At 37.7% G+C, this 13,083-nt stretch overlaps 1 protein-coding gene across 1 annotated transcript in view; it reads left to right on the top strand.

Annotated features, from left to right (window-relative positions):
* Positions 1 to 2,176: 2,176 nt before the first annotated feature.
* Positions 2,177 to 13,083, top strand: part of LOC127629571 (protocadherin Fat 3-like) — a 198,762-nt gene continuing 187,855 nt past the window's right edge. Inside the window, exon 1 of the mRNA XM_052106671.1 lies at positions 2,177 to 2,306. The gene's annotated coding sequence lies outside the window, so the exon portion shown is untranslated. The remainder of the gene's footprint in view (positions 2,307 to 13,083) is intronic.

Raw genomic sequence — 13,083 nt, 5'->3', positions numbered from 1 at the left:
GATGGATGGATGTGTGGATGGATGGATAGATCCAATTGAATCTTTGTGGTACACACATTTGCTTTTTAAAATTTTACTGGTGATTTCCATTAACCCCTATTGTATTCAATTTAAGATAATTAGTAATTACTAACCCTAAATCTACCCTTACAGATTTTAATTAAGATATTATTTAGTCCCTTTATGACACTGTTTTAATAGTGATCTCAAAGGTTCCCACAATGAAGGCTAACCCCCCACAAAGGTAGAAAACCTGACCATAACCTTAAATCTATCCATTTACAAACACCTATTGGTATTTTTAGAAGATTATAAATACATTATTTAGTCCCTTAATGAAACTCTTCTCTTCCTCAGTACCTCTTAAAGGTCTCTTAAAATGAAGGTTATTTCAGAGTGTTTTCCCCTCAAAGATAGCAAAACCTGACCCACAACCACCCATCCACCCACCTCACATGTTTGATGTCAGCTATGCATGATAAGTGGATATCCCCCTAACAGCACACCAGTAAAAATACCCCTTCCCCACCAGATGCAGTGAGGGGTGTAAAGTGGAAATCGATTTGTGCATCATATCATGGCTAGATTAATTACACGGCTGTGCCTTTCTATAAGACCCCATAACTGCCCATTATCATCACATTGACACTTGACGACTGGAGAACTTGTTATCATGTGGGGCACTTATGCAGTGCTGACCATTATATCACCTGCTACAGCAAAGTCAATGCGTTCACAAATAGAATACAATGCAAGAACAACACATCTTTATTAATCAACATAAACTATAAATTTTTTGGGCATACAAAATTAATCTGACAAACGTAGTATGGTACAGATAAAGACTGAAGTTTAGCATAATAATAAAATGTTAGAATAATACATACTGGGAGGTATGAAATAAAAGTAGCATCATGTTATGATTTCATGTGTGATTTCAATAATTGATTTCAGCCATTTTGCTGCTAACTTTATCCCCACCCTCTAAAAACATACATTTACATTTATGCATTTGGCAGACACTTTTATCCAAAGCGACTTACAGTGCAATTACTACAGGGACAATCCCCCCAGAACAACCTGGAGTTAAGTGCCTTGCTCAAGGACGCAATGGTGGTTGCTGGGTTAGAACCTGTGACCTGTGCGCCACCACCACTCCATGAACATGGCAGCCTATCTGATCTGTCTGCAAACCCATGTATCTAATTGGCTACAAAATAGCAGTGCGCCCCACTAGACTCTGTATAGTGTTCTATACACATATCCAAAATTGCGAATGCAGAGTCTTCCACACGATAGTTCAAGTTTGGTGAACTCTTACGAAAGAGATTGTGATTAATCCTGGTGACACAAATCTTTTGAAACCTTCACCAAATGATTTCTTCAGGTTCTTTCACTGTCCTTTTCTGCATGTGACATCATTATGCCTGAAGATGGATGAATCATTATATAATTTGCCCAACTGATTTACTAAACAGCGACTCGTTGAGTGAATGGGGCATATTCGGTTAATGAGTCCACTCAACAGGGTTAGGAGGGATACTTTTAAAATGTAATATGTTACAAAATACAGATTACTTTGTAAAAATGTAATCAGTAACGTAATCAAATTATCATAATATTAGAGTAATGTAATCAGATTACTTTTAAGTACTTTTTGGATTAGCTCAAGGTCACATATCTGTATGAAGTCAAGAGGAAGGACCTCCTACCTAAGGAACCACAGTCATTTTCCAATGGTTGTACCTTAATTACGACTGTGTGCAAGAGAGTAAAAACTCAAACTAAAATCTAAAATAGTAAATATTTATAACATACAAACAGCACAAAAATAATAGACTTAATCTATTTTATTATATGCTATATTTAATAAAAAGAAATACCTATACATGTGCTATTCTATATAATATATTGTACTACATAATGTTTAAAATTATTTAATAAATGCATAGTAATTATTTACCCTTATAAATATATCATCATGCCAATATTTGTGGGCATGTATGAATGCTCTTGGTGCGTGTGTGTCATGTTCGCGCAGGTTCTCGTCCGGTAGGCTGCGCTATGCTCGCGCCCGCAGGAGTCGTTCTTCCCCCCGCCGTGCACGCGCTTCCCTGGTCCCACGCCGAGAGTGTGTTTGTGTGTGTATACGGGAGCACATTGCTGTTGCAGGAGTCTCTGCAAGACGGTCGGACTACCGATGTGCGGTCGGAAACAAGCGCTCGCAGGAACTTCTCATGGATATGCCAAAGTAGCGCGCGGACGTGCATCGCTCTCTCAAACGGATTTATTACACACAAGGATAGGTACGTAGAATTAAGTTGTATGCAATGTGATCATTGATTAACTCACTGCTTTTGAGAGTGAAAGTTGGATGGATAGCTGGCGGGGGAAGATTGCAAGAAATGTTGGAGCAGGTTACACCACAGCAAAGGCATGCATTGCATTGGACATTTGAATGCATTTTGGGTATTGAGACCCTTGTGCAATGCACCGTTGGGCTGAACTGTGATACAACGTTGATCTGTTGATTAGACGTGCGATGCATAACGGGAACCAGGGATACGGTAGCAACCCGACTTGAGTTGTCACAGGGGTGGGTTGTTGGTGCATAGGGGACATGGAGACGTGCAATGGGGAGGGAAAGTTTGGAGGTGTGGAAGATATTAATGTATGCATGTTGCAATGAGAAGGAGTCGCTTTTTATGTGGCGGGGAGCTCGAGAGGTCCCGAAGCATAAACGAAAGGGCTGTAAATTTACAGGCTGCCTCTGTACAGTGTGTGTGTGTGTGGATGTCTCTCTATGAATTCTCCAGGGGCTCAGTGCATCTTTTAATTAAAATACATGGAGCACACACACACGTTACACACCACACACCATGTGTAGTGTGTGTGTGGGTGTGTGTGATCCACTTATTAATGTGCTGAATTCACTTTTTTCTCTCCATCCCCATAAGATTGGCTTCACACAGCTTTGCGCTCGGATGATACTGGCGTGCTCCGCACATCAATGGGATGCACACACTGTGAACTGCGACACTGCCCTGCATTAGGCGAATACAGAGTGATACAGGGTCAACTAGAGACACACACACATATAGCCTTTGCATGCACGTACAATATGCACACTTTTTAACAAACAGATATACACACAGTCAAACATATGCATGCATACACACCCTAAAACCGCATAGAGTGCATGCATGACCTTTCATAAGTAATAAAGGCTTTACATTGTTGCTTAAAAGACATGCCAAACCTTTATAATGAAAGTAAAGGAACATTTGTATAATTTCAGTTTCTTTAACGCTGACTGTCAGTACATCACTCATCGCCAACTTCAGGTCAGATTTGATATGGTTTTGCACATGTTTGTGTGGGTGAGGTGGTGTGGGCATCCATCAGAATCTGTTTGAAGTGTCTGTGGAGAAATTCTGTGATCCACTTTTGAAAACACTCGAGAAATGAAGCCTTTTAAGAAACAAGGGTGCTGTTAATGTTATATTTTCAGTGGCTAATACTGATATTTAGAGAGCAGGCTGGCCGAATGCCAAATATAATGCTTATATTTTCATAATGCAATTCAATGATGGGAAATAAGATGGTTAAAAATGGCAAATGCTTATTTTACACAGTTTTTACAAAATTAGCTAAAGAATTGATAAGGCTGCCTGTTCATTTTGGAACTGTCTCACGGGGAGCTAACACTGCTGTTAAAGGAATAGTACACCCAAAATTGTTCCAACCACATTTTTCTTACTTTTCTTCCATTGAACATTCAAATAAGTTATTTTACAAAATGTCTAAGCTGCTCTAAGACTTTTCCATACAACGCAAGTGAAAAGTGACCATTGGTGTTAAGCAAGATTGTCTAGGCAGCAGTGAATAATGGCTTAAATTTGGGTCTTTTGCTCATACAAAGCTACACAATATCATACATCTTCAGAAAACATTAAATATAGCACATCAGATAAACAGACTACTTTTATGGTGGTGTTTTGTTCTTTTTGGAGTTTGATAACCCCTTGTATTCACTTTTATTGCATAGAAAAGAGCAGCTTGGACATTCTGCCTAACATATCCTTTTGTGTCCCATGGAAAAAAGACAGCAGTTTTTGGATGAACTATATTCTTAATCAAGTGAGGAAGTTTATGGTCAAAATAGACAAAATCATCTGGTTAACCAGCTCGGCCAATATTCTGTTTTATCACATGTTAATACGACAGTGTTTTGTGTTAATACACTTTTTCCTACACTTTTTGATCATTTTGGGACTGCTCAGTAAAGTGATGTTTTTATGATCTGCTAATGCACAAACTTTAAAATATCATCCCACAGAGGAAAACATCTTAAGAATGGTTAGACACAGTGCGTATATGAACTGTGTATCTGAGAGAGGCAGAGAGAGAGAGAAAGGGTAGGTGTGTCTGTGTGAAAGTGTAGAGTTGCACACACACACACACACACACACACACACACACATTTTGTCTGCATTTCCAACAGCTGTCTGGTCAGTTACATGATATGTTTTCTAGAAAATATATATATATATTTTTCTTTCCCACCTGTTCAGTGCCATTTCATGTGTTCATTATCATGTGTAAATCAGGGTTATTTAAGTTTTGAATTCATTTTTTGAATACATTTTTTTTATTTGTCCTTTTCAATTTAGTTTTGTTTTCATTGGTTTTCACTCTGAGTGTGATTACATGCACACCAATATGCTGAAAACTACCAAAAATCTGCATTTGACGTCAACTGGCATGCGCACGTTTGATAAGCTGGTAAAGGTGTTTACATTTGTGGTCGACCAATGTTTTGTTTTTTTAATGGTAGATGCCGATATCCAGAGAGCAGGGTTGCCGATTGGCCAAGACAATGCTGATATATCACACAATTTAATTTAATAAATAGCAAACATAAAAATTGCTAATTTTTTTTATAAACTCTTATTTAGCACTATATTTACTCAATTTCACTCAAAATCAAAAATAATAATATTGTGTTTTAAATGGTAGATTATTAACAGTTTTCTCAACAGTTTCTTCAGATTTCTGTTTAGTCATCACATTTTAGTAATTTATTTGCTCATGAATAAATAGTTAATATATAAGGAAGAAGGAAATAACAGTACACACAGTAGTCCAGCCACCATGGATAGATTGTCCACATTAGCAATCGCATTTACTCAAAAAAAAATAAAAAAAAATAATCAAAAAATCAAACCAGTTGTACTTACAGCGCATAGTGAATAAGACATTTACTTATAGCACACGTGAAGCACTTTTACCTTGGGCTGCATCTGAAAACGTAGGCAGCTGACTTCTGACTAATCAGTTAATGGCTTAACTGACATCTGTTTTGAATGAAGGAAACTAGTCTCAGAATAGTTTAAAAAGCACCTTATCTTCATTCTACCCCCCGTATACAGCCTCCGGAGGCAGCATTTTACAGTTTTCGGACACAGCTTTGAAGTTGCCCTCACACGCTTGTGCAGATCCAGGGCAAGCAGCAATCTCCTGACAGTTTAAACGGCCTGGATTGCGTGCTTGGATTGTCACCGACTGACCGTCATGATTTTTGAATGAAAGGAACTTTTGATTCTTATCCTGAAGTTTTGATTCTGTCTGATATAGGAAGATATTAGATCTGCATATTTGCAGATAGTATATAATAGAAGTTTCATTGATATTTGCCTTTTTATCATTAGACAAGACAGTTAAACGTTACCTCAAATGCTTGAGAAATGCAATGAGGAGAGAGAGGGAGAATTAAACAAACAAGCACTTTAACATTATGAGCTATAATGTGTCTACCAAGGCTCTGATATGTGGACCATTTAAGTGACACTGTGTTGCACACAGGTCTATTATTTTAGTAACACGATGGATCGGCCGATTCCGATAATTAAAAAAAGTCAGAATATCGGCCGATATATCGGTCGACCACTAGTTTACATGCAATGCAAAATCGGGGCAACGGGCAAAAATCTACGTGCGGTTTTTGCTTAATCCGTTTATGACATTACTCCAATGAAGAAACACGGTTTAAAGTGTTTAACGTTGTCAGGTTATTAAGCTTAATCATTGTAAGAACGTGAATGTTATGTTAATGTGCTCCATGACTTAGTTTTTTCAGTGTTTTCTAGTTTAAGTTGAGTTTTTAAGTATTTTTAGCTTTTGTATTATAGGACTTGAAAGTCCCCAAAAGGCATCAATTACAAATTCACTTAAAATAGTTAAATTGTGCATCATCGAGTGTGTATTATTATTTTGTAGATTATTTTTTTAACTGAAACAAAATCTGCTAAGGCATTTTTGGCCAGTGTGCTATGGCTAAAAATGGCTAATTATCATCCAGTTTATTAACTCTGGTGAAATAGCTGTCTATCACAAATTATTAATGCTGTTAAATTTCTCAGTGGATGTCTAAAATGATTGCTCAAATTTTCATGTTTAAAGGAAAATTCAGATTCATTAGAAATTAAGCACAACCGACAGCATTTGTGGCATAACGCTGATTACCACAAAAATGTATTTAGACTCATCCCTCCTTTTCTTAAAAAAAGAAATAAAAAAAAGAACAAAAATGGAGGTTACAGTGAGGCACTTACAATGGAAGTGAATGGGGCCAATCTGGAAATGTTAAAATACTCACTGTTTCAAATGTTTAGCCAAAAGACATAAACAATATTCATGGTAACATGATTTTAGTGTGATAAAATAGCTAACTAAATCTATTTTGTGTGTGTCCCCTCTCGTTAATATGCACTCACTGGCTGATGCCGGTAGTCTTAAAGAGACAGTACTGATTTAGCATATAGTGTTATATATACAGTGCATTCAGAAAGTATTCAGACCACTTCATTTTTTCCACAAATTTCTTATGTTGCAGCCGTATGTTAAAATGCTTTAAATATTTTTTTTACACATCAATCTAAACTCCATACATCATAATGACAAAACAAAACAAATAACAGATTTTTGCAAATGTATTAAAAAAACCCCACTGAAATATCACATTGACATAAGTATTCAGACTCTTTGCAATGACACTTGAAATTTAGCTCAGGTGCATTTGGAAAGGCACCCACAAGAATCTTCTTGCAGCAGAACTGCTCCAGCGCCAGTGGCACTAGCATCTACCTGCAATTTAAATGGTTGGCCAAAATTAAGAGCAGACAACACAGGAGCATGGCACAGAAGATATTTCGCAGCATTGAAAGCATTTTTGCACTCAGGGTTCCACATAAAAATCTTGGTCGTAATGAGAATGTCAGTAAGTGGTGACACTTCTGTTGAAAACTTCTGACAGAATCCCCGGTAATACGCACTCATCCCCAAGAACCGCCATAGCTCACTTTTGTTACGTGGTGTGGGGAACTCAAGTATGGCAGACACCTTAGCGTCAACAGGCTTGACGCTTTTGTTTTTTTATCAATTAACCTGTCCTCTTTCATCACATCACCAACAGAAGAGACAGCAGCAGGTATAACGGGCACAGAAACAGGACATCTCGACCCGCACAACAAAGCTCTTCAACATGATTGTGACACACACAGGTTTTACACCTGTAATCAGGGGTGTGTATTACATAGTCAGTGTCATTGAGTTTTTCATTGACCTTTTATGGGCCAGAAAACTCATATATAAGCAAAATGGACATTGCAGCCAAAATATACCCATATAAATCGATATTAATCGAATTGGAATCTAATCAAGAAATTAGTATCAATACCCTGCTGCCAGCCCTAATTGTAATGTTTACTGATTGGCCCCATTTACTTCCATTCTTAGTATCTCACTGTAACCCCGATTTTTGCTCTTTTTATTTTTTTGTCTAAATACATTTTTGTGGTAATCAACATAGTTCCACAAATGCTGTCGATTGAGCTTAACTTGTAGTGAACCCAGAATTTTCCTTTAACAAAGGTGTGTAACGAGTTCAACTTTTTACTAGCCTATATAGTGTTTTTTGAAAACAAATATAACTTAGTTATTTCAATTAATGAAGATTTAGTTTTCCTTAAAGTGCCCCTGTTATGCTTTATTAAAAGTGCCTAGCACCACCTCTGTTCTCACATAGTCACAAACGATTAATTCAAGGATCTGTTCACTCTAAGCTCCTCCTTTCCGAGAGCCCACTCGCTCTGATTGGTCAGATGTCCCAGTCTGTTGTGATTGGTCTACCGCTTACAGTGCGTGTCGGAAACTAAACACTCATTACCATATCTGAATTTCAGCTCAGTAATTGGGCTGCAACTAAGGATTAGTTTGATAATCGATTAATCTAACAATTATTAGAACGATTATTCGACTATTCTGCGATTATTGCAACTATTAATCATTAGCTCTTATCCGATTATTCAGCTTGTGCACTGACTTAAAAGGTTGTATTAAACATGCTTACTAACAATGAAGAGGACAAAATTACATTCACTGAATTAAATGGAAAAATACTTTTTATTAAGTTTAATTCAGTAAAGAAATTCACTGTGAAAATCATATTGTTATCAAGTGTTTTTGTCCTGTTTTCCATTTAAAATGGTCTAAAAATCCTTAAAACAAGATACATTTACTTGAGAAGCAACATATAAGATATTTAGGCTTGCTTTAAGAGAATGCAGTGTATAATGGGCGAAGACTACCTTCTCTCACCTTTCTGTTCACTTTAATCCATCTTTAACTCTCTCTTATTAATAAAGCTGCATATTGCCATTTTTCTTCACGATAAGAAATGCACAGTGACTTATATTATGATTCAATAATTTGCAAGCCATCACGTTATAATCTAGCTGCAGCAAGCGTGCACGCTTGAGGGATGAGCATCACCGTGACCGTGTTTATCAGACGGGTGCAGTTTCAGTCTCTCGCCCTTAGATTGGGACATTGGGGCGGCTGTGGCTCAGTTGGTAGAGCGGGTTGGCCACTAATCGCAGGGTTTGAATCCCGGCCCACACGACTCCACATGCCAAAGTGTCCTTGGGCAAGACACTGAACCCCCAAGTTGCTCCTAATGGAAGGCTAGCACCTTGCATGGCAATTGTGCTGCTGCCATTGTTGTATGAATGTGTGTGTGAATGGGTGAATGAGTCACAGTGTAAAGCGCTTTAAATACCGTTAAGGTTAAAAAGGCGCTATATAAGTGCAGACCATTTACATTCACTCAACTCATAGAAGAGGTGCTGACTGCACAGAAAAATGCCAGTTTTGGAGTTTGTAGTTAATTACATGACCTGCTTCCGTATTATTTGAACTTTAATAAAGCTATAACGCATTAAAACTGCATTTAAGATGTAACAAGGGGGTGTTTCCTTTAAAGAGCTCCGACTCCACTTATTCCACAACGAGAGTGCTTCTGTATTTAATTATTTGGTATTTTTGTATAATTCCCTTGTACTTTGCGGTCTACATCACAAGTTTAGAGTGCATCTGGACTGTTATCTGTGTAATTCTTCCTCTCCTCAGTCAAGCACGAACTGCAGTGCTGCTCTCATCATTAGAGTTTAATGTGAGCTCATGTTATGTTAAATGAGATCAAACGACTATTCGACAATTAAACGTCGACTAATCGTTTCAGCCCTACTCGGTAATAACGTCGTCGGTCAAAGTACAGGAAGTAAGGCTGGAATTACTGATGACTCTTTCTGGCAGTTCAGATTCAGTTCTTATTTTGGGAGACAGTAACTCCATTTGTCGTGCACTTTGATATTTAAAACTTTGCAGACTTTTTACATTTAAAAACAGCTATATTAATTACTACAGGAAAGGTCATATCTGAAAAAGCATAATTGGGGCACTTTAACGATAATAACACTGGTGCTGGACTGGTGGAATGACCTCAACGTTGGTGATCAATGCCGATGTTCTCCCTTAGAAACAACCCTCCCCCCATCTGTTCCCAGCCGTGTGTGTGTGTGTGTGTGTGTGTGTGTGTGTGTGTGTGTGTGTGTGAAATTTCAGCATCTATCTTTGCCAAATGCCAGGGCTCAGTGGACGCCTCACATAAAATCAGCGCCCCTCTCAGTGTGTGTGAGGGGGGGAGGGTGTCCTGATGTGCTGCTGTTGCGTCTCCCAGTGTTTGTGCCATTGTTTGTGTGCTTTTGTTCTCGGTTTGTGCAGGAATGCTCTTCATTGCTGTGTCAACTGTAAAGACCCCTCAGACCCTCTCCTACACCACACGGCCCCTCTCTTTTAAGGTTTCTCTTGTTTTTTAAGCTAATTTGTTTTGTCTTGTCTTGTTATACTCAGTCATTTCTATCAACAGTCTCTTTTTTTATTTTTTTGATGGACTCTTTCTTTGAACTTTTTTCTGTGTGCGTTTGGGCCCCGTCAACAGGACAGGGGCCACACATAAATGTCTGAGACAGCCAAATACCAGACGCTCTGTTACTGTGTCTCAAAACCTTCTGAGTTGCCTACCTAGACTGACTTTTGGATGTCATAGGTATGTTTTGACCCTTTCAGAAATGTACTGTGGTGATTCCAAGTTATTCATAATACCATGGTATTTTGTTTAAATGTTGTTCACTCAAAGGTTTTTTAAAGATTTACACGTTTCAATATCATAACAAAATTCCATTAAATTTGTGTAATTTCTAACTAAATAAAATGTATAACATATATAATTTTTTCCCCTTCCATTTTGTGGAATTTTGATATGAAAATGAAATGAGTAAATCTTAAAAATAGGCCATTTTTTTCAGTGTTCATATAATGGTGTTTTCATGGTACTCCATGGTATTACAATGGTGTCATGTCTTTGTCAACATTGGGTTACCATAGAACATTTTTGTTAGTGTAAGCAATGAATATATTGTTCTACATGGAACTTTACAAAACACTCTGGTTTAACATGGTATATGTCCAAAAAACATGGTATTACCCTGATAGATATCCAGAAAAATGGTATAACTGTGGTCAATGTCCAGAAAGCATGGTGTTACTGTGGTACCATGTCCTAAAAATATGGTATTACCATGAAATAAGTCCAGAAAATATTATTGCCGTGGTACCATGTACAATAAAGCATGGTATTGCCGTGGCAAATGTCTATGGGAAACTATGGGACTACAATGATAAATGTCCAAACATTATGGTATTAACATAGTACCATGTACAAAAAAAAGCAACAAAAAAAAAATGCTGTATTACTGTGGTATAATGTCAGGGGTGACCGGAGTGTAATACCAAAACCATGTTATTTTTTGTAAGTGTTGGTGTGTTTGATGCAGTTTATATAGGAAGCTCTTTAGGTTTTGAGACGCTGCCCTTGTGTGTATCCGAGCTTAATAAAACACACTTGTACTTGTTTGCATCAAAGTCAATGGTGTCTGTCTGTCAGTCTCTCTCTCTCTCTCGTTTTGTTTTCTCAATGGTTATAGGAGCTAATTAACAATGTTGTAATTGTTCAGGTAATAAAGCTTCAAGTCAAGAACAACTGCTCAAGGGAGCGTTACTTTAATGAGCACCGATTTCAACAAGTTTGCAGTGTGTGCGTGCTATTTTCTTTCGGGAAAATCTTTGGAAAGAAAGAGCAGGAGTCAAAATTAGTATTTTGGGTTTCATCCAACTTGGTAATGTATATCAGAGAGAGAGAGAAAGAAAGAGACCATGTATCTGAATATGGCTACTTTCCTGCCACACATTATGTCGAATTTAGTGCATGCTTTGAAAGTACTGGGATTCAGACACCAGAGAGACAGAGAGAGGGTTTAGTTCAATATGGTGGTTGAAACCTGAAAATGTGATTTTAGGCTCAGAATTCTTATAAACTTACTTACACGATAACACAATATAACAGCATGTGTGTGTTTGTATATAGAGTGATGTGTGTGTGAGTGTGTGTGTGCGCGTGCTGGGAATGACGAGCTCTGAGCACATGCTGTCGATTCGGTGACGCACCTGTCTGTCTCGCCGCAGAGCCTGATGTGTATTGATCCACCATGCCACCATCTGTGCCAACTACACACACAGAAAAGCACTCAGTGAGGGCTCAGACAAACTTCTCTGCATTAGGTCAAGATAAACTTTTACCTTTCTGCCAATCAATATGTCCCTGTTCATTTAAACCAGTCAATCACAGCTCACTTTATAATTTTTTTGTTAGACAAACATGTTTACGTATAGGGCTGGGTATCGGTACAGATTCTATTTCAATCCATTTGGGTATATTTCAGGTATAATATCCATTTTGCTTACAAATGAAATAAATTCTCTCTCAGCTACTGCTGTAACTAGGGCCGGGCGATTTTTTTCCCAATATATAATCACTATTTTTTTCCATACTGTTCGATAACAATATTTATCACAATATACCTTTCATACAATTAATGGGGGAGGAAATGCATTCCTCATGTTTGTTATACCTCAAGAATGTTTACAAGTAAACCCCAGAGGGGAAGCTACCTTTAAAGCATACTCAGTTTAGGAATAATCATAAATAACGTGTGTGACCTGTTTTAGATGAAATTTCGCCAATATCATCATCTTCAGCTGACGTTTGAATCCACTGAAAGACTGTCGTGTGACGCTCCACACTCCGGATCATTAGGTGGCAGTAATGCACCATAAGCTGGAGTGCCAACCGCCAATAAACATCATAAGAAGAAAAAACACTTTCTTGCTTGTGACAATGATTTTTAACTAAATAGTATATAAATAAACAGAAATGATGTTGATGTCAGAGATGCTGTTGTGTTCAGTCGATAGCGGCATTGCATTGTCAGTGCTGTCTTGTTCGATACGCAACAATATTATATTTGTTGGCTAGCTAGCTAGTGGCTACCAAGCCTCATTGCCAGTTTACCTGACAGCAGGGGTATGTAGCCGCTAGCCTGCTAATACTTCCTTAGAGGCTGATTTCATGGCTGTGATTCATTTAACTACTTGTGAGTATAAATTTGCGCCCTTTTTCGAGATGTAGAACATAGGCGAAATATAGAAAATTACATTCAAAGTTTATCATCTTGATCGAAAATTTATTATTTTCTATAAATATCCATATTCTTTTATGCCCAGCCCTAAAGCAAACCATTTAATTTAATACATTATGAAAATATAAATTTAAAGAATTAAAAACTA

This window comes from Xyrauchen texanus, chromosome 36 (genome assembly GCF_025860055.1).
Source record: "Xyrauchen texanus isolate HMW12.3.18 chromosome 36, RBS_HiC_50CHRs, whole genome shotgun sequence".
NCBI lineage: Eukaryota > Metazoa > Chordata > Actinopteri > Cypriniformes > Catostomidae > Xyrauchen > Xyrauchen texanus.
This window is presented reverse-complemented; position numbering and strand designations above follow the sequence as displayed.